The sequence below is a fragment of the Cylas formicarius genome, unplaced genomic scaffold (genome assembly GCF_029955315.1).
Source record: "Cylas formicarius isolate icCylForm1 unplaced genomic scaffold, icCylForm1.1 PGA_scaffold_12__32_contigs__length_19106922, whole genome shotgun sequence".
NCBI lineage: Eukaryota > Metazoa > Arthropoda > Insecta > Coleoptera > Brentidae > Cylas > Cylas formicarius.
In genome coordinates this window covers 12,543,387-12,565,183 of record NW_026844225.1, presented here as the reverse complement: position 1 = coordinate 12,565,183, position 21,797 = coordinate 12,543,387, and the positions used below count along the sequence as shown (strand labels likewise).

The window sequence follows — 21,797 nt, the reverse complement described above, 5'->3', positions numbered from 1 at the left end:
GAAATCAATCCTTTGATGACAGCCCATTATTTTATATCCTAATATGCTCCGTTTATACATGTTCAAAATAACTAATTCAAATTAAATCAAAATCAGTGCGTTCACAGAAATATAATAAATAGTACGCCCAGCGATTACTGGGAAATATAATCGTGGCCATATTATATCTTTTTTTTTTTATCGCTGCTAGTTAGACCGCCCGGTGCCGTTGACTGATAAATGAAATTAAATTATGCAGTTCTAAAACTTGTTGCATTTCGTACGGGACGTGACACCGTGAATACACATAACAGCTATTTTTATTTTAAAATTGCGCAATTTAAAAATAAATAAAACGACAGATATGGACGCATTTACGTCTACGGTTGTGAATTTTCGGCGTTATTTTGAACATTTAACGGCCAACGGACGGACTATTGCAATAAAACGCATAATATAAAAAGCGGGAATAACATTTATCTTTATAATTAATTAAATAAACGAAAGTAACGCCCCGTTTATCGCGTCATTACGTTTCAAATATACCGGGGATGCGCGCAAACAGGTTTTTAGTCTGGGTAGTTGAACTTCAAAAGCTCCATAATAAGTAAACGAAGCACACAGAAACCGTTGGCCCAATAAGTATTACGAAACCACTTTTCCCGGTCCTGAATCATCGGCTTGGTGAATCACTCTGGTACTCCGTGTCTCACTATTTAGTTACACACGAATCCTCTCTTCTTTTTCTAGCGGTATTGTGGTACTACCTCTTTGTTTACATAAAGAGGGACGTGTATCGGCTTAACTGCATTCGTCGCGTATTAGTAATATGACATTTTTACATTATACGAAAATTCCAATTTTTTTTCTAATCGACGGTCCCTTCAGAACATGCAATTTTGAATTCTTCCCTTAAGTGTCTTTATGACAACAAAACGCTTTCTTTTTAAAGCCTACGTAAACATATATATTTTTGAAATGTGATTTGTAAATAATATTCGAAAATAATTTAACAAAACTAGACCGAATTTGTTTCTTCTAATGGGTCCGTCCAAGTTTAATAAATGTTTCCATATACGCCTTTTTTTAATCACAATGAAAGCCGTGCGTTGTAGATTCCCTTTAGGAAGTTTCCAAAAGCCTTATGCAAACCTGCCTAAAATTTATTTTTTCGAAAATTTAAACTTCATTACTGACACCATCTCTTCTAGTCATTTATTTGATTTATTTATCAAATTGATGATATGAATGATTAATTCCGTAGAGGAACATAAGGCAAAATGGTACCCTTAAAGTTATGACCAGGATAACATTAAAGATGAACAACACTTTTGACAAACTGAACTGATATTTGTGTAGCATAGTGTTTCCTTACATAAATACATAAATGAAAATAAACAATTACGCTTTAGTAAAAAAAAATACAATGGGTTTTCTTTTTCACTAGAAGTTAACTCGTTTTTGTACCTTCTTTTTTCTCCCACTTTTGTCATATTTTACGCCTGCATTGTGAGAACTGATTTTTCGTTTGCCTTGCGATATTTCTCTATTTTGGGTCACCCTTTTTGCTGGTTTCGTTGTTGGAAACGCATGATCTGTATGGGCGAAACAGAATGGCTCTTAATTTTTCAAAGAAACTTCCACAGGCTACTGTAATATTTTTTACAAAATTTCTGGATTCCTAATGCGTCGGTTTTCGCCAATCATCCTGTTGGCTTCTGCAGAGCTTGACCAGTTTCAATCAAGCTCTGAGGAAGCCAATAGGATGACTGGCGAAACAGCTACTTCGACTTAAATAAATTAATTTTTATGATTTATTTACCTCCTCACCGGAATTTCCCCCTAAAAGGTCAGTCCTATATAGGTAATTGCGATGTCTGTTAGTGTCAATTTTTTTTATTATTAATTTTTTGACTGGAGGCATGGCATCAAGACGGTATAAAAAACCGCCAACTGACCGTAATAGATAAATGTGCAAGCGATTATTTGGAAGTGTCGACATGTTCCTCGAAGTCATTTGGGTTTACGAAAACAAACACACGGTTTTGCTACAAAGTCGGTTTTTTCTTTTCACGTTCTTAAGGGCATTTCAAACAAGTGGCAACGTGTGTGGAGTGTCCTTAGATTTATGATTCCTTATGTAGCAAGTGGTTTCACGTAAAAATAAACAAACCTAATTTGCGTTGCCTCGTTTTATTTAATGTTATTTTAAGTGTTTTTTTCTTTCGCCTGGAAGCCGATCCTTGTATTTACGCTACGAGGAGTGCAGATCGATTTGCCCTAATTTAACATTATTTCGAAGCTAGATCGACGCGCAGGCGCGTGTTCCAACATGCGTGCATTTAAGTGTAAGCACAGAAATTACTTGAAGCTACATCTGTTGCGTATAGTGTTTATATTTTTCCTATATTATTGCCTATCTGGTTTATTGTTATTTTAAAATAGAGTCGGTGTAGGACTTTCGGAAACCTGGATACTTCAGTGATTTCAGATAAGCCTAAAATAAAGTTCTTTTTTCAATTTCATTGATAAGGTTAATACGTGGTACGGAAATGTAGCTGCCATGGGATTCTTTTTTGCTTCACCTTTAAATATCGATAATTGTTTCTGCACTTTTAGTTGTTTTTTTTTACATTCATCTATTTCATAAATACCTAAGATACGGATTAAATTTAGTATTACTGATTATCATATAATAAATTAAATATCATTTAACAGATAGAAGCGAAAATTACAAAATTAGGAGTTCAAGTTGGGCAATATAAATAGCAAATCAAATAACTGTATTGTTTGTTGAAGTTTTACGAGCTTTTTACTTAGCACGTCGTATCAATTATTTTTTAACTCAATGAATATGAGAGACAGAGAAAACATCGACTTGCACAAATTTGATAGCGCTTTGTTTAGTGAAAGGGGTCAGTCGAATAAAACAAGGTTTTTTGCTTTCGGTATGTTTACATATTTTTCAAATCAACTAGGTATATAAAAGTGAAAAAGTTACATGTGAAAGACATTGGTAGAAGATGTGTGTACGATTCAAAAACACGGCCGCGCGCGACATTGTTGGGCCACACTCAGCGTACAAAACAAAAGGAAATTATTTTTGTATTTTTTCCATACATCACAAAAATATATTATATTGATATATGTAATAAACATGTATAAAACGTATGACATTTATTATATTTTAAATAATATGTAAGCAACCCTTAAAACTGAATTGGTTATAAAGATCACCTCTGGCATAAATATCACGAGCCTGGATGATCAGAACGTTGGTCCATGTCAGGTAAATATTCTTCCATTTGTTTTTTGACGCACGCTCATTTTAACAATAGATTGTCAAATGTCAAAACGACCGCGTTTCAAAAATATTCTTTTTTTCGAGGACAGACCAAGAAACGAAAACTGTACGGGTAGTATTATAAACATGTATCATCTACAGCGGCACTTAAAATCATATGGCAATGGCAAAAATATATCTATATTATATGATAAAATCAGTAAACAGTAACACACCAATACATTTAGAACTAAAGAGAACCGAAGAGAAGGAATCCAGAAGTTTTGTAAAAAGTAGTATAGCTTTTATCAGCTGTTAGTTTATACTTATCAATAACTTCAACTAAAGGTGAAAAGAAACGGAAAACCGATTAAATCCTGCAACTCTTGCAGCTGAGGTGGCCTCTGGTTAGCGAAGACTAAGATCGGGATTCCGTTTTAAAAATTCTCAAGCCAATGTCTACCGTGCATCCTTGTACTTGGGTCAAAGTTGTGCTAAATGTTATTTTGTTTTACCAACCCATTTTCTTCGCTGTTCCTTTATCAACGTCTTGATTTTTTTCACTGTATACCTGCAAGCGATGTTTTAATGTCCCGTAGACTTGGTTGTAACTTTAATTATTGCTTATTTTATTGATTCTTCGGACCATTTTTGTATCTTGCCCTTAGAGACTATAATAGTATCCACGGACCATGTTATATAGGTACAGACATTCAAATATTGTTTCATTTTTATATTAAATTCCACCAGATATACCTTACCTTGTTAAAATTTCGTAGACCACTATTGCCGGCTTGTAGCTAACTGTCTGAAGCTGGTTCGGTCCAGTTTTTAACATCAAAACTTTATAGAAATGGTGCAAACAGTATTTAAAGAATTTTAACGCACCGTTTTACCTACAAGGTCCGTATGCCTCCCTTTCCCCTAGGTATTAAAAAGTGTATGCAAGATTCCTTTTGAAAAACAGGTAATATCATATTTTATTATCAATTCGTTGGCACTTGAATTTTGCGGTGATCTATGAGCCAACGTCTATATATATTTTTTTATCAATAGTGAAAAAGATTGGGAATTTTGTATCAAACAAATTTAATTCTGCTCACAATTTCTTTGCAAATCGTTTAATTTGAAGTTTAAGGTGCCATATTCTAACCCTTAAATTAAATTAGATTAAATCTATCACTTAAACGTACTTTAATTTGAATCAAACTTAAATACGCCAGAAATTAATTGCAGCAACATGCAGAACACAAGATTTTGCCTCCAGAAGAACTACTGTCTTTTTAAATTTTATAACAGAATCTAATGAAGTTATCTTTCTATTTGATTTAGTGGATGAGACATAAGCCTGGGAGCCAAATTGAAAATAAAAAATTTCTTATTCTACACACTCTTGCGAGCCACTTCTGGCACTTTAGTCACAGGTATTTTGGCAGGTGTCAATTCTAAGGTTCAGGTCACACGTCAACCAGTGTTTTCATGCTCTTTTACAAAAATGGACCTAAAAAAATAGGGAAAGTATAATATGCAACACGTTTCGATCGTTTACCAAATTTGTTACATAATTTATATTTTGGTGATTGCGAAACCAGTTTAAAAATTAGTCACCACTTAATAAGTATACCATGTTTTATAAAAAAATGTAATTTTCATAATACAATTAGAACCTATAAATTAAAAAAAAACGATTAAATCGTTTCACTGGATCTATCTGAGAATATCGACGAGACGAAATAAATTCTGCTTTGTGATAAGACTAAGCAAAATGGTCTGATTCGTTGATATTTGCTTAGCATTATGATTCGTGTTGACCTTGACATTTAAACATCTGTGCAACTTGGAAAAATGATTTTATTTAAAAGCAGCTACGTGACGATGTCGATGGAAGATTACCGTAATCTTTATCGAGCCACACGATTTTCTACGTATATTAAATTCCTATTAATTTTTAAATAAGGGTTCTGCGCGGCTATTTCACGGTGACTGTTTTAAATAAAGGTGAATTTTACTAAAGGCAATTTCATTATACTTGACTGTTTGACGTCATTTAAAATTCGTTTGATTAGGGGAATATCAAAAGTGACCATGGGCACTTGTTAGTCCTCCATGGCGAAAACAAATTGTACAACGTACTTTATTCATTTTGATGGTAAATTTGGTTCAAGGATGTGTGCCATCAAGGTGTCTGAAAAAGTTTTCGGAAAACTTGGCGAAGTGTAAATAAATCGAAAATATAAATAGTTCGTCATATTCGTAGGTCCTGCTTGTTAAGATAAAACTGCTAGAATTTCACGCCATTTCAATATTTCTTTTATTTTTTCTGACTGGAATAATGAAACGAAATTTGCAGGAAATAATTAAATCGTCTGTTTTTTTATTATTAAAAATACCATCGAGATGAATTGTAAATAAAAGTGGAGAGAACTCCAAGTTTTTACTCTTACAACTTGGCCTTTCATATCATGTCGAATCCTGCATGATCATTTAGGTATGCATAAGTTTAGTGCATGATGGGTTCCTAAAAACCTTTCGGCTGTTCGAAAACAACGCCGTGTCGAGTGTGCGCGGTCTTTTTTATAACTCTGGGGGTCGGAACCGAAGACTGTGATAGAAACTATTGTGACGGGAGATGAAACTATGGTTCTCTATTATGACCCCCTATCGAAAAAAGAACCAATGGAGTGGCGTCGTAAGGGTGAAGCACCTCCAAGATAATTCAGAGATAGTCAACAAAAAAGGTGATGGCCACGATCTTTTGGGATTGTGAAGGAATTCTTTTGATAGATTTTAAAGAAACTAATACAACTGTCAATGGTAAATATTACGCAACACTATGACATAAATTGCGAGACTGCATACATGTAAAACGTCGAGGAAAACTGACCAGAGGCGTGCGTCTTTTGCGCGATAATGCACCTGTCCATACTGCTGGTGTTGCACAAGCTGCCATTTTATAGTGTGGATTCCAACAGATAGATCATTCTCCCTATAGTTCAGATATGCCCCCAGCGACTATTATTTGTTTGGATATTTGAAGGACTTACCTGGAATGCGGTTTAACGACGAAGTTGAGTTAAAAGAGGCTGTTTTAGCTCATTTTGCAGACAAACCAAAAGAATATATTTTTAAAGGGATTGAGTTGTTAATAAAGAGATGTAATAAGTGTCTTGAAGTTAAGGGACATTATATTGAAAAATAACAAAAAATTGTTACTCGACTTTGTTTGTCTCATATTCAGGCCGGGAAATGTTGGCGCTGCCCTCGTACGCTTCGTAGCGGGTGTTTTGTGGGAGCTTATATTTCGTTCATTTTTATAGATTATTATTTTCGTTTTGGTTGCAGTATCTTTGTTAAGGTAAGGCACTTTAATGAAATAATATTATTTGTGCCAAACCGATGCAACCTTGTGAAAGCGCAAGGCACCGAACAATTAAATACACGTGCGCCACTGTTTCACTTACACGATAAAGAGCGCAATAACGCGAGACGAAGATAAGATATTTCGTGCATCAAACAATGACGTCACTGTGTTCTTCTCTATTGAGACAGACTCTGCTTAAAATTCGCAAAGCATCGTTTCTCGTACAATTCGTATCTCATATCGAGGTACCTCTAAGTTTAATGGATTAGTACTATGGCGTTCGATTCGAAATAATTAATTTAAGGTACTGGAAGTACCAAAGTGCGAAATTTACCAGCCTTCAAACTTTTTGTGGTAATTAAAAGTTTCAACATCTCCTAAAGACATTTTAAAAATTTTAGGTTAAAGCGAAGTCTGTAATGGAAGAGTAATTGATTCAAATATTACGATTAGAATAGTAACTCAAAAATGATCGGTACCACAAAATTTTAAAATATTAGACTCACAGGTTTTATAGGTTTCAAATGCTATAAAATTCGAGATTAGGTGCTGAACAGCGTGGTGCGGATTGTCCCCGCCCCAGTCGGTAGGACGCTTTCCTGACTCGGGCGAATACGGTAGACTAGACAAGTCGAAACCTGTCCTAACTTTGTGATTGTTTTACCGAAGTTTGCAGGTGTTGCGATATTATTTTCCGTCCATTTTATTGGGAAGAGGTTATGTGCTGGCTACTCCCATTTCATTTTTTTTTAACTAACCAAAACTATTTACTTACTAATGACGGTACCCTAACAGTTAAAAAAACTATTCTGTATTAATTTAGGTTTTGCCCTTAGGGTATCTATAGAAGCGACTTGAAGCGCGTAACGTCTATTTTATTTGTCGTCTGGCTTTATGAATTGTGATGTTGCCTGGTGGCTGTTTTATTGAAGGATACTATGCTTGCAATAAATGTGCTGTAATAGCAAAAGACGTCGACGATTAATTATAAGTTTTTCTTTTGCCGCAAATTAATGGATTTTGTTGATTGAAAAACGTTGAAACATTATGGCTTTTTATTTCAAATACAGTTTATTATATAATCGATTATTTTAACGATTAATTAAATGCCCAATTACGTTATTTATCCAACGGCAATTAACACGAAGCGGGGTTTGTTTTGCGAAGAGTTATCCGATAAATATGATATTTTTTTCGTTCCAACCTGATAGTCATATAATGGAATATAAAAGAAGCCGTACGAATCGGGAATCGTTGTCATAAAAAATAAAAGAACCCAGTACCCGTAAATTAAATTGGCACTAAAATAGCAACAGCACAGAGTTTGCATATATTTTTTAAATTACAAAATTAAATTCAATTTTTTTTTCTAGATTTGTTTTTTTTCCTGAAGCAATTTTTTTTTAACCTTAACATACTGTATCAGAAATTGGGTGCAAGCCCTGATAAGCAGATTTATGTAAAGGAATACAGGTTTATTTTTTAAGCGTCCCTTGTTAAATTTTGTGTCTCTTGGAAGATAATTGTTTAATTGATAAGGGTGGTTCTTTGTAGGATTATATACGTTGTTTTATTTTTTTTCTGCAAACATTCTATATTTAATTATAACCACGGTTAAGATGTATAGAAGGTATGATTGTTTTTAGCAAAAGGAACTCATAAAGAAATAAAACATACCAGGAACGCATTAGTTAACATAGAAAATTTTAAATTATAATAAAATTTGTCTCTCGTTATCTTGTTATTTCTTTCAATAGCGAATAGCTTAGATTTTTTATGAAGCAATTTAAAAAAGTATAAAATTTAAATCGTTGTTTTCGTTATTTTATCATATAGACTGGGTGCTAGATGTGGTACGAAAGACAGTTTTATAATTATTATGGTTATGTACATTATATACCTCACAATTCTTACAATATTCTACATTCAGTTACAGGAGTAAGATGCATAGAAGGTATAATTTTCTAGTTGTCTATTCGAAAGTGCCCAACGATCAGTAATCGGACACGCCAATTTATCAACAAAGAAAGACAAATAAGAGGAATAGCAATGGCCTTGAGCTAGATACGTTATATAGTAAAATAAAGCTGGTAATGCACCGCGTTTGTATTATAGTTGAACCAAGTACCACGGGTATATGTAACAAAGGACTATAACGCAAGAGTAATGTGACAATTTAAAAATAAAATGTTGCGCAATTTTCAAGACCCCTTCGAGGCTAATATTGCGGCATTATTTTGATTTTTGGACCGTTGCCATCTGAAAGCGTCGCTGCACTTTGCCTGTCAAAGCATCAACGATGACAAATAAATTTTACTTTATTACTTGGGATCCTTATGTAAATGTATGCGGAGTTATTTTCAACACTTGGAGATGTGTACTGTGCGATTTGAATTTAAATAACCATTTTAAATAATAATCAACCTTTTCGGACTAAATGATATAATTGTGCAATTTGCAGTATTCGCAGTAGTTCCATATGGACCTGGCAATTTTTGTATAATCGATTATTTCGTACAATTATGGTCCGAGTCGGAATAAACTACAAAACCTTCAGCTCAAAGTAATATAATTTATTTGTAGTAAAATTGAAAAATTGATCTATTATAATTGCATAGCTTAAAGGAACAACTTTGACAAAAGTCACTTTAGTCACGATTATTTATTCGGTTTAGTTCGGCAGAATTGCTAAACTATAAGGTTGTTATTGTTCTCTAGAGTCTAAAATCTTTTTAGAAATCTCTTCTTATTGTTTAATTTAGTAAACATTTGTAATCAATTATGTCCGCAAGTTATTTAAAAGTTTCAGGTTTTTAATTGTATTCGTGGCAACAATTATATAAATAATAAGATTACTCATTTAAGTTTCATTTGCCTTCAGATCGATGAGGGCCTATTTCAATCAAGGCTATATGTTAAGTGCATATCTATAATGTTACAAATATTTTCAATGTTGCTGTTACTTTTTATAAGTAACAATTAGATAATGTTCCGTTTTTCTGATTTTTTTTTATAAAACAAAAAACATTTTTTTTAATATGCTAAGAAATAAAGACGGTATTTTTTTAATAATTTCTACATATTTACGCTTTTAGGCCTTGTCATTTGACGCCTATCACTGATTTTCCGAAAATAATCGGAAATATTTACGAACTGAATTTCAACAAAAGGACGATTTTATTTCGTTCAATTTACGCAGACAAAAGAAAACGGGAAGAGCGGACGACCGACTTAAAAATATTACGTATTAGCTTCTTCTCTATTATAGCCGAAATGCTTTTTAAAACTTTCACGGTCAGAAGACAAAATTGTGTCATAAAACAAGATTGGCCACAACCGATTTGTGAACGTCCTTGACTGGCGCAGCCAGGTCAAAATTGAGCTTTTGTTTGAAAGTAAACTAAACTTTTTTCGGCAAATCTAGGCGGCTGCTCACTGTTGAAGCCACGTTGCCGATATTACGATCCATTCGGAAATGACAGAGGTCATAACACGCAATACCCAACTCGTTTATTTTGTGAACGATGTGTAATGGTCAAAATTGCAAGAATTTTGCGCGATATTTGCCTAAACTTGCAAATAGGTGTGTTATTCTAATTAACTTAGTTTGGTTTTGGTCAAATACGGCAACAGAGCGTACAACCTTTAGGGCCACATGCATTATTCTAAAAATTGGGCGGGGGCACGGGGGAGGTGTGGTAATTTACAACCATATTATGGTAAAATGCGAGTTTGGACACGTTAACCTTACAAAATTGTATTCGTTAGTTCTTTATTTTGCGGTTTCCCTTAGAATGCATAACATTTGGTTATATTTAGACGTTGCATTATAATTATAATCCTTGAATTAAACTGCATTTTTCAACTGAAAGTTAAATTTAACCCGTTCGCCTTAAACTTTTGCCCAAAATATCAGATACCGGATTCAATTTTGATCATTATGCAGACGAAAATCTATTTTTAGCGAGCCAAATTTTTGCTTCGTCTTCCCAATACGCCCCCTATAATAATCGATTCGCCGTTTAAAATAATCAGTATGTACATAAACAAAATGCTGTTTGTAAACAAAATCTTTAGGCCCAAACCAGAATTTCAGGATCGAGATAAAATTGATCGCAGAGTCGGACTGTGATCGGGAAAATTAAAAAATATTACGTATTGATAAATCGAGCCTCGCAAGTAACACGTCAACTAGTACGATTAAAAGTTTCGAGCATAAGCGATATAGTGACACGTTCGTGGCAATTTATTGATGCCGATTTCGTTTACTACGACAACGGAACGAATATTCGGTTAAGCCGGATCTGCGTAGAAAAGGATTCGGACACTGACATCTGTGCCGTTTTACAAAACTTGCCCTGGGTAGCCTTCCTTTCCAAGAAATGGTCAGAAAGTTCTTGGAGTTGGGCCGTAAAAACGAGACTCGATGTCTTTTACCCAACAGGCAAAAACACACATGTAGATATATATACACGCACCTGAGAGTTGAGGCCTACACAGTTGCCAATAGGTTTTGTGTACCTGTCCTTATCCGTACGATTACCATTGAGCTGTTATATTAAGAATATTTACGATTATGTAACACGTTTCTTATAGAAGTTTAAGTATTCCTTAAGCAGACAAAAAGTTCTTGCTCAATTTAAGGTAATCATTTCCTGTTTTGTTAAAAAATACAAAGTTTGCAGCTACCGAGTTAACTTTCACGTAGAGGTAAAAGTCCGCCCCCGCATGTAACCTGTAGAAGAAAATTTTTAATTTCTCGTAATTTATTTTGGATTCTAAAAAAAAAAAACTTTTTCGAAATTCATATACCATCAGAACAATTATTGAACCAGGAAACGCGAGGTGGCCTACAACATTTACTTCGCACATTTATTCGATTATATACAGGGTGTGGTGGTTATGGACCAAGTCTGTGAAATTTTCCAATAAGGGGTAAATTATCTGTGGCCTTCGAGTAGGCCATATCACCTGCTGAAATTTTAGTTTCTACGGTTTTCGTCCGTTGTACAGGGTCCTCGAGATATTTGAAACAATATAGTTGGCAAAGTTTGACTTTAAAGTTATGTCAAGGGTATATTTGAAAGGTACTTTGTAAGGGTGCTTTAAAAAATTTGTTCCTTATTTTACCTGCATTGATAAGGTGTTAATTAAATATTTTCAGCTCTGATCAGGACTGCCTTAGTCGTTATATAAAACTTATTAAAAAATAGTAACAGTCCACATTTTTTTTTGTTCAGTGACAAGCAGTTTAATTTACGTGGAGGCTTAACTATTATTGTTATCGCTGAAAGCTAGTTAGTTCGATGAAAGGAAATATCTCTACATATTCTTGATAGTAAAACCGATCGTTAAAATCCTTATTTTGCCCATGTATTTTTTTCTAAAGCTCTATTGTTAGCTTATCAGGCGATTTGTCGCCATTGTAAGGTAATCCATCAATCCATAAGAAGTTATTCGGAATTGAAATTGCAATTCGCTTTGTTAATTGTTTCCTCGCTCCGGCCAGAGTAGCTAATAAAAGACGCTTGGAAAAAATTTTTTGAAAACCTTTAAAAGTCTAATAAATGTTGATTTACGATTGGGATTGTTACAGCGAGGAATCGTATTAAAGCATGGATTATAATTTCGACATATAACCGTGTATTTCTAGAAAATCTTATTAAGAAAAGGTGTTGGCCGAACAAAGCTTTACAGTTCAGGTGCCATTAAAACATAAGCGCAATAAAATCGGTTTAAGGGAGCGTTGTTTTCTTAATCCACGCTACATTTTGAAATGCGATACGAAAACGGACGCATATTGTTTCCAGCGTAATTGGAAATAGTTCGAAACGGCACGACCGTGGTGGATGTTTCACGCGGCATTATTTTAAATAATAATAACTGTGCCAAACTGCATACCTACTGCTATTTCACACATTCAGAAAGTCGATAATGATTCATAACGTTAAATGAATCATCCGACTCGATGAAGCGGCGGAGTTTTAATAAAAGTACGAACTTATTCGTAACTCCTTTATTCTTTCGCTTTTCCAATTTTATCCCAAATTCTCTAAATTTTCCCCTAATAACATAATGTGAGTATAAGATGACATAAATTCGATAAATCAAACAGAGATTTTTTTTTGGAAATATGCTTGTGTAGTTTGAGATTTTTCGAATCCTAATTTTTTTATAACTGTATTTATGTATTTATTTCTAAATAAATACATAAATACATAAATTTAGTTATTACTTACTTGTTTTTCTTAAATGCCTATTTTTCTGAAACTAATTGTCCAAACCCCATGTACGTAATTTTCTTCTATGTGTGTTCGAGCAGCATGTTTTTTCTTTAAATTATTTTGGACAGATCCAGTATTTTAATATCTATGTTTACTTACTTGGGTGTCTCGTATTAAAACTATTTTAACCATCAGTACGACCGTTTAAAGTAACTAAGAAAGTGAAAACCTTTTTTTAACCAAAAAGTTTACGTTTTCAAACAGATGTTATAAGATCCAAACTGTCACTGCCGCTGCCAAAATAAATTGTTGCGAAGTCTACTAGAAATTCTTTTTTTTTTGTTCCACAAAAGAGACTCGAATTTACCTCTTTTTTAAAATGACGCGCATTTTTGTTAGGTTCTTATATCCTATTTTACAAATAACTCCATATTTGGTTTCATCTTCTTCTAGCTTCCTTTCAGTTTATCCAAAGTAGGAACAATCTAGTTTTGTTATTTTGCTTGCTCATTATTATTTAGACGATGATATTGAACATCACTACGCGTTTTTCTTTCATTCAATAATTCATTGTTAACAATATCCTGTTTTTTACAGCTTCTTGTTTAATGAATCCCCTACTTATGAAACATTACCTATGAATAATTTGGAAATTAAAGTCGTCTAATTAATTTAGGGGACGGTGTTTTTATACACTTTACACTCCTTCTGGATTTGCCCCTGCATAAAAATTGAATTAGGATGAATGGGTGACTTTAATTTTCAAATAGTTAAATAAACAAATTTGGGACACACCGTACAAACTTTTCTTACACCAAAAAAACACAATTAAAAAAAAAACATTCTTTGATTTACTGAATTTATTTGGCTGAATGTTGTTATTGCACTACTAACCATATCGAACCCTTATAAGTTTTTAAAATGTGTTTCGACTATTAATTGTGTGATAAATATCTCCAACCCATCTAAGTTATTTTTCATAAAATATCACTTGTTACTTATTTAGCAATGTCACTTTTTTAAAGTTTTACCATCAGATCTAATTTGTTTTATTCCGCATAATATAACAAAGATTACGTAGTCAACATAAGTAAACCCGTCAGATATATGCATTAATAAGCGCTTCATCACTATTTATTCTGGGTTATCTTATTTACTTTTTATAATAACGAATAATATAAATTCCAATGTTGTCACGGATCAGTCGTATTGGTTTTGCGAACACTTTGCTATTGTCCAAATAGTTACGCTTGTTTCATCATTCGAATTAATTCGCCAGTCTATGATTTTTATTCACTTTGAAGTCTTGGCAAACTTATGCAGTTTTACTCTGCATCACCTAAATAGTTTTAGTTACTGCTGAATTTTAAGCAGCGTCTTGTACCTTAATTCGGCAAGCAATTTTAATTTGGAGGTTAGTTAACACTCGAATATTGTCAGAACAAATAACGTCGATAAAATTAATAATCGATTAGCCTCCATTATAATTTGTTCAAATTCAGGTTATCTTTGTGTAGACAACAAATAAACGTGTAATTTGAAATTTAAATGGCGCTATCGATAATAATATCAACAGGTTAGTTGAATGTTTATACAAAAATATGGTGAAATGCTTTCAAAATATTTGTAAAAAAGTTCAAAATATTGTACATTAAAGATTTACTTATTTATTGAGAAAACTACATTTTGTGAATATTAAAATTGACCTATAAATCCTACGGTACAGGTTGATATATACAAAAAAACTACTATTGTGCGCGGCTTCAGTTCACAAACTATTCCTAAAAAGTCCAATTTAATTAAAACAGGAACCCTAAAATTTATCATATTTTCAACGATTTGGTTGCCGTGTCCACGTGTTGGCCCGATACGATCTAAATAAGGGCCAAAAAAGTCAACAAGCATTCGTAATTTGGTTTCGGAAAATAATGCGAAACGTCATTTGAAGAAATCGTTTTAAATCGCACCAATAGAACAAGTAAAACTAATAAAAGTATAAAATGAACAATAAAAAAACGCCTCTTTATTTGGAGAAACAAAATAATGATAAAGTCCTCATTTGTATAATATATGTAATGGAAATACGTATTTTTAAAATTCGAGTTCTTAGCTAGCCGCATATTTTTGCTACAACTTCATTCCGACATAAAGTCTCCGAAAGAAACGATTTTTCAAATTGCGTATAAATATTTAATTTGTGTCTAGGGAATAAACGCCGGACGAATTTATAAGAGCAGAAATTGCTGAAATCGTCAGTTTTATTATACAGGGTGTTTCGAAAAACATGCGCCGATGCTAGACTGGAGATTCTTCATCTAAAAAACGAAAAAAAGTTCCCTAGGTCCGGAAATTCTTAGGTTTCAGGGGTGTTAAATATACGTACATATCTCCCCAACTTCCCTTTGGTGTTAATTATATTAAAATTTTATTTGTTTAGGTACCGTTTTATACCTAAATCTAACGTATTCGATATGGAATCCCGTACCAAAGGATCGAAAAAAAAGAACTCGAATACAAAATCCGTTATATACCATAATACAGCTAATGCGATGTAACACTGTATACCTCACGAACGATGTCACGCACCCGTATAATCCGATTTCAAAATTGGGCTTTAAAAAAAAAACAAAAACCGGTTTTACTGAATCGTACATGATTCGTTTTCTCTCGGCTGGAAATACAATAACTTTTACAAGCGTGCGTCCTGTATTTCGTTTTGGGTTTTACACTTGCCTTGCATATCGCATTAAATCGGTGTAAATTCCAAAAACCGATTATTGTTTTTAACGCCGTCGCGGTTTCAATACGCAAATTTCGAACGAACAAAAGCTGAAAACAAAAAGACGAAAAAAAATGGGATAGGTCGTATTTTAAATTCAATTTTTCGTTAATTTTTTTAATGTGAATGGTTATTTTTGTTTGGTTAAATACTCTGGTGATTTAGTCAACTAACCAAAACTTTGAATATAGAAAAACAAACTTCATATAATATCGTATACAAAAATGTCTACAACACACAAAGGGCATAATTGAGAAACTGAAGATAAATAAGAATACTTCAAAGGGTTACTTTGCAGTAAGGATACTCCACAGGAATGGGTACTTCTTTTACGCTCTTGGATTCTGTACCAACCAATATATTCAAGTAGTGGTTGTTATAATTAGCGGTTGCCTCGAACCGTGTTTAATGACTTGTTGCAGTCCAAAATATTCCGTTATAGAATTAATTCAATTTTGAACATCCAACGAAAACTAATATTTGCATATAGCTTTAAATAGTGTAGGCATTCTAGAAGAACAAACTAACCCTTGTTTTCTTACTAAATTCAATTCATTCTTGGCGGTTCGCTTATCTCATTTTGCTATACCTGATTAGTAAAAAGTACAAGAACGATTAAATATCTCCAAAACTGCCAAATCTGGATCGATAAAATTCAAAACCCCGGGTTTTTGATCCTACAGAATTAAAAAATGCTAACAGCAATGTTGTCAGATTTCGCGATAATATTTATGATTCTGGTAAGTTTTCGCTAATACGCTGCTACAGTTTTCTATGTTCGAAAACCTGTGATGTTAAGGATTTTTTTAATAACATTGAATTCTGCATGTTCAATAACCCACAGCTATTGAATTTTTTCTACTCCCACCTGTGAAATACCAAATTACACACCGACCTAGCTTGTGGGAAGCGCCCCTTTACCACGTCAGTTTCGTTTCCCACGGATCCGAACCACTTCGGATATTTCCGGGATTTTGTCGCACAGGTTTGGGAGCAATCGGATGTTTTCGGAGATTTGTCAATTCTGACGGTCATGTCAGTGAATGTATTGGTGTTCTTTTGCAAAAATACAAAACTAATACACAGAAAAAATCTATGCAATATATCTATCAGACAATTTAAATACTACGTGTTATAAGTAAGTAAAGTAATATTTATAATTTAAGTTCCCCACAGAAATCTTACATACCGTTCGCAGGAACTTTAGTAGTGGTTTTTACAGTTTCTATACTAATTTCTTACCAAGACCAATGTACCATTTTCAAATATCCATGTCTCATCAGTACAAAGAAAACAAAATTGATGGTTTGGATCTGTTTTTTCTTGCTCTTGGATGATTTTTCTTCCAATTATAGTCCTTTTCTTTAAATAACTACTTAAGTTAAGTTAAGTTAAATAAACAACATAACGCTTTAGAATTGTGTTTATTCCGTTGTTTGTATGACATATCCAATAGTACATCTCTCTCTGTCTAACGTACACAGCACAGCAGAACGGATCGGAACGATATACGAGTAGCTTTAATGGTAACTGGTAAATATGTTGTTTGAATGGTATGAAATTTAGTAACCCGATAATCTGTTATTTTCAATTTGTTAAATTGTGAGTTTTTCGTGACGGTCGTAGAAAAAGTATATTATGCAACATGTTTGGTAAACTCTTATTTCACTCGTTTATTAAGCACTCGCTCCGCTCGTGCCAAATAAACTCATGAGTCACCACACTTGTTGCATAATATACTATTGTCGGTCCAACTTTGGCAGTTTGGGAGATATTTAAGCGTTCCCGTACTTTTTATTAACCCGGTATACGTACATGATATGCTTGGTACGTTCAAAAATGGTATTAAAAAGTCGTCTGCCGAAGATAACTAAAAAATTTAAGTTCAATTAGAATATTTTCGTGAGTTATATTTTAATAAATAATAAAATCGGTATCCCTAAATCGTTTTATTCGTTTTTCTGTTTTCAAACTATCACAAAAATGTTGCTTTCGGTCTCGCAATCGATACGAAGAAATCGAAAACAAAAAGCCGGTAAATACGGTGTTTTGCGTCGATTTGCTTAAATCGAAACGGTACGGCAAGTTTTTTCACATCGGTGGCAGAATAAATCTACCTGATGTTGCGAATGAGTCATAATAATCATCCAGACGAATGGTAGACATCGATGCCGGTTCCTTCAGCGTTGAAAGTATCTTTCACCGGCAATGAGTCAACACGACGTTGCCAGTTATCCTAGAGCTCGAAAGAATTATCAACAATTTGGCAATAACACCTCAAGTGCGATTGATTTAAAATTAGTTACCGGCAACTGTAAGTTACTGCCACCAATGAGACGGTAGTACGGTAAGTGAAATCGTTCGTTACTACTTTTAATTTTTAACTAACGGCAACTCTGGTCGTTGAGAAGAAAAAAAACAGACCAGTAAAAGTAATGGTCAAGGCCAACAGCCTCTCATCTAGCGTCAGTTTCGACCCAAACGAATACAATGCGAAAAAATAGTCACTGTCAAGCGACTGATTCACCTGACCATAATTCTGTTATTATTCCTTTACAGGCTTTATGTTCATTCAAGCTACCTGTATTTATTTACAATTCCCCCATATAAGTAGATCCCAAACGTAATGTTTGTATTCTCTTTTCTTCCATTCTCGTTCGCTTTCCCGTTTTTCTTTTTTACCGACCGTGGCCACCTGATTAGTATTTATCGAACCCAGATGGGGCAGGTATCTTATTCGACTGTATTTTTAATATATGTTTCTTATGTTGGTTTGGCGGTTGTTTGATAAAATCTGCCGAAGGAAACTTTGTTTAGCGGATGTAGAGGTAACTGACATTTTTGTTTTGCTCTGTTAATTAATCTGACAAAACGCTTTAAGTGGTGTGAAGGCATAGAACAAAATTTATATTATTCATATCTTTATTTCCACGTTATACATTTTGCTGTAAAATAGGATACAGTAGTACTATCAAAAAATATTTAAATGGGGAATTTCAGTAATGAATTTAGCCACAGGTGCTTATCCGCCCTGCTCTACTCATCAAAAATAAAAAACAACAATATTTTTGGCATAGCATACGTGAATCCTGTCAATTATTAATTTATAGCAGCTACTCCTCTGTGCTAGTGATATCCATAGTTATTGTATTGTCTGCTAAAATAATATCGAAAAATGTGACGTTGAAATTTTACGAGAGGAAGAAATTTAAAAAATATAAAACTTATCTCAAAAAAGGAAGACCTGTGGCGAGGTGACCTAGATATAATTCTGTTATTACTATTCTGGGGTTTTATAAACAATATTCGATGATAAAAACGAACTAAATGTTTTTTATTCTATTCTCCACATTCAGCATTTCGCGTCTGTAAGTTTGTATGATATCCTCTTAAATTTTTGGTTTTGGTATATGAGACGAAGACTAGAATTTTGAGCTTTCTGTATGGTGTTCTTTTGTGCATCGCTTAGACAATCATCATCATAAATACAAGGGAGTCACATAACATTTTTTTAAATCTCATTGATAGAACCAGGTGACTATTGGACATCAACTTTAATATTACGTAAGCACGCTGAATACAATTTAAAACCTGTTTCTCGAACCTCATTGAATTATCAAAAATAGCTCCTAAATTTTTAACATTATTTTTCATTTGTAAGGTACCGTGCGTTCAATTTATCTCGATAACTAATTGGCTATAACTTTTTTATTTTTAGAGATGTCTAGGTAAACAAAAAAATAAAATGCAGGGTTAGTAGCCAAGTTTTTCTCCAAGTGACGTCTAAAACAAAACTCTATCAATTTTCTGACATATCATCCAGCAAGTGTGTTTAATAGAATATTTGAATCCGATTACACTTCATATTTTAGTTCACTCGTTTTTGACAAATCGGTAAAAATTGGAATTTTTTATATAATTTCAAATAATGCCCTAACTGAAAAATAAAAATATGTTTTTGTTTGACATATGAGTAAATGACGTTGATGGTTGAATTATTGTCAAAGTCATTATTGTTGAAATGGTTTTTGGCGAATTTAGCATACGTCAAAATAATGATATGCTTCCAATATACTTTCTGATATTTCCAAAGCTGGCAAAAAATTTGCCGAAAACGGTAACTTATTAAATGCTAAAAAGGGATGCCGGAATCATAATGTTTTAAATGAAGAATATAAGGCAAACAAATTAGGATTCTATGAAGCACATCCAGTTTCCTCTATTATAGAGTATTTCTCGGGGATTAATCCACTCAGTTTTGAAAGAATATAAATATAACGCATTTAAATTTCGTAAAACTCAAAAACTAAGTGCAGAACAATGTCAAAGGAGGATGCAGTTTTGTTTGGATTTTTTAAATAGACATGATGAGAATAATAATTTTTTGAAAAACATTTTATGGACTGATGAAAGTTCCTTCACTACAAGCAAGGCTTGTAATAGACAAAATACGCCATATTGGTCTTTAAATACTCCTAGACAAATACACGAAATAAAAACTCAGTGGTACCAATCAGCAAGAAGGTGTCCCTCGTCACAATGTTGTGCAAGTTAAAAATTTTCTTAACATGGAATATCCCAGGGGTTGGATGGGGAACGGCGGAACTATGAATTGGCCAGCCAACAGCCCCGACTTAACCTTAATGGTTTTTTTCTTTTGGGGACACATAAAAAAATCACGTGCACAGAACACCTTGGAATAATGCTTGCCTGCAAGTTATGGTACGTGTTTCATAGGAAAATCGATATTTCCTGCTACTAAATGACTGACTTTTAAAATCGGTCATACATACAAACTTGCCTAATTTACTTTCTTATTCCTTCCGTAACAAAATTTTAAAACGAGCGAGAGAAAACCAAACCAAAACTAACCAATGAACTCGCTTTATCCTGCAACTTGTTTCTTACAGCTGCGAGAACAAGCGAAATATCAATTGTGCTGGAAAAAAAATTAATATCTCCACTTGGAAGGTTTGTAATACCTCTTATCCTGCCAATTTTTCCATTGGTAGTAGGTATTAGGTTCTCCTAGCACTTATACTTCTTTCATTTCTAATAACAATGTTCACTCTAGTTGCAAACGTTCTAAAAAGTACGTTCAAGCCAGTCATCAATTACCTAGTTCACAGCGACTGAATGAGCAATCACTTCCCCTAACTTTTGCTTTGCTGCCACATATTCCAGTTTCCTCCGAAACAGTTGAGAGTAAATCTTTCATGTCGTACTGTATGGCTTTAGTAAGCGAAGCTTGTCGGTTATGTGTTATTTGACTATTTGTCTTCGCTGGTAAATTGACGGGCTTGAAAGCGGCAAATCCGTCGACATATGAAAAGTTCTACCGATTTTGTATCCGATCATGCACTCTTGCTTTGTCATACCTATTGTTTTTTTTTTGTTAAATTTAAAGTCTTTTTGAAAATTTCTTTCTTTATTTTACACATTTAAAAATACCTATACAATAAAATATCAACGTATTATCATAAAGAAAAGCCAAAAATAACAATTCAAGATGTATATCTATTTAGTGTTTTTCAATGACACAATTGAATGTTATAAACAGAATTTTTGTACAAAACATGCTCCAAAAATATGTAAAAACGGAAATTTCCTGTATTAATAATGTTTTTTAACATTTAATGACTCTTTTTATTGATTTTGGTTTTGTTGCAATATACATCAACTCTTACGTCTCTAATTCAATATTTTCAATTTTGAAAACTAACCATCTAACCAAAACTGACCGGAACTTCTTTGTTAATGTTGGAAAAAGTCATCGAAAATTGGACGTCCAGATTGGACTACATCCGCGCCAGCCGTGGCGGTCATATGCCAGAAATCATATTTAAAATGTAATGCCACAAGATTATCTTTCGGATAAATAAAATTCATGTCAATCGAATAATAAACACCCCTTATTTTCTCCCCATATTTTCCAAATTTCAATGAAAATATTTTTATTAAAACTCTAGTTTTGCGAAAACGTACTCGTCGGTCTAATTACACAGATATTCAGACTAGTGAAAAGCTGCTTATAATGGTCAAAGTTTTTCTTATTTAATTCAAAAACCGATTTAAGGCAATACCCTTCGAGAAGCGTTCGAAGAAGAATTCTTTGTCCTATTAGTTACACATCTTACACCTTAATTGCATGTCGTACCATTTCATTCCTTA

The 21,797-nt window shown here is 33.4% G+C and overlaps 1 long non-coding RNA gene across 1 annotated transcript in view; it reads left to right on the top strand.

Moving 5' to 3' along the window:
• The window catches only part of LOC132695707 (uncharacterized), an 85,713-nt gene that overhangs the window by 9,890 nt on the left and 54,026 nt on the right, over positions 1-21,797 (top strand). The window lies entirely within an intron of this gene.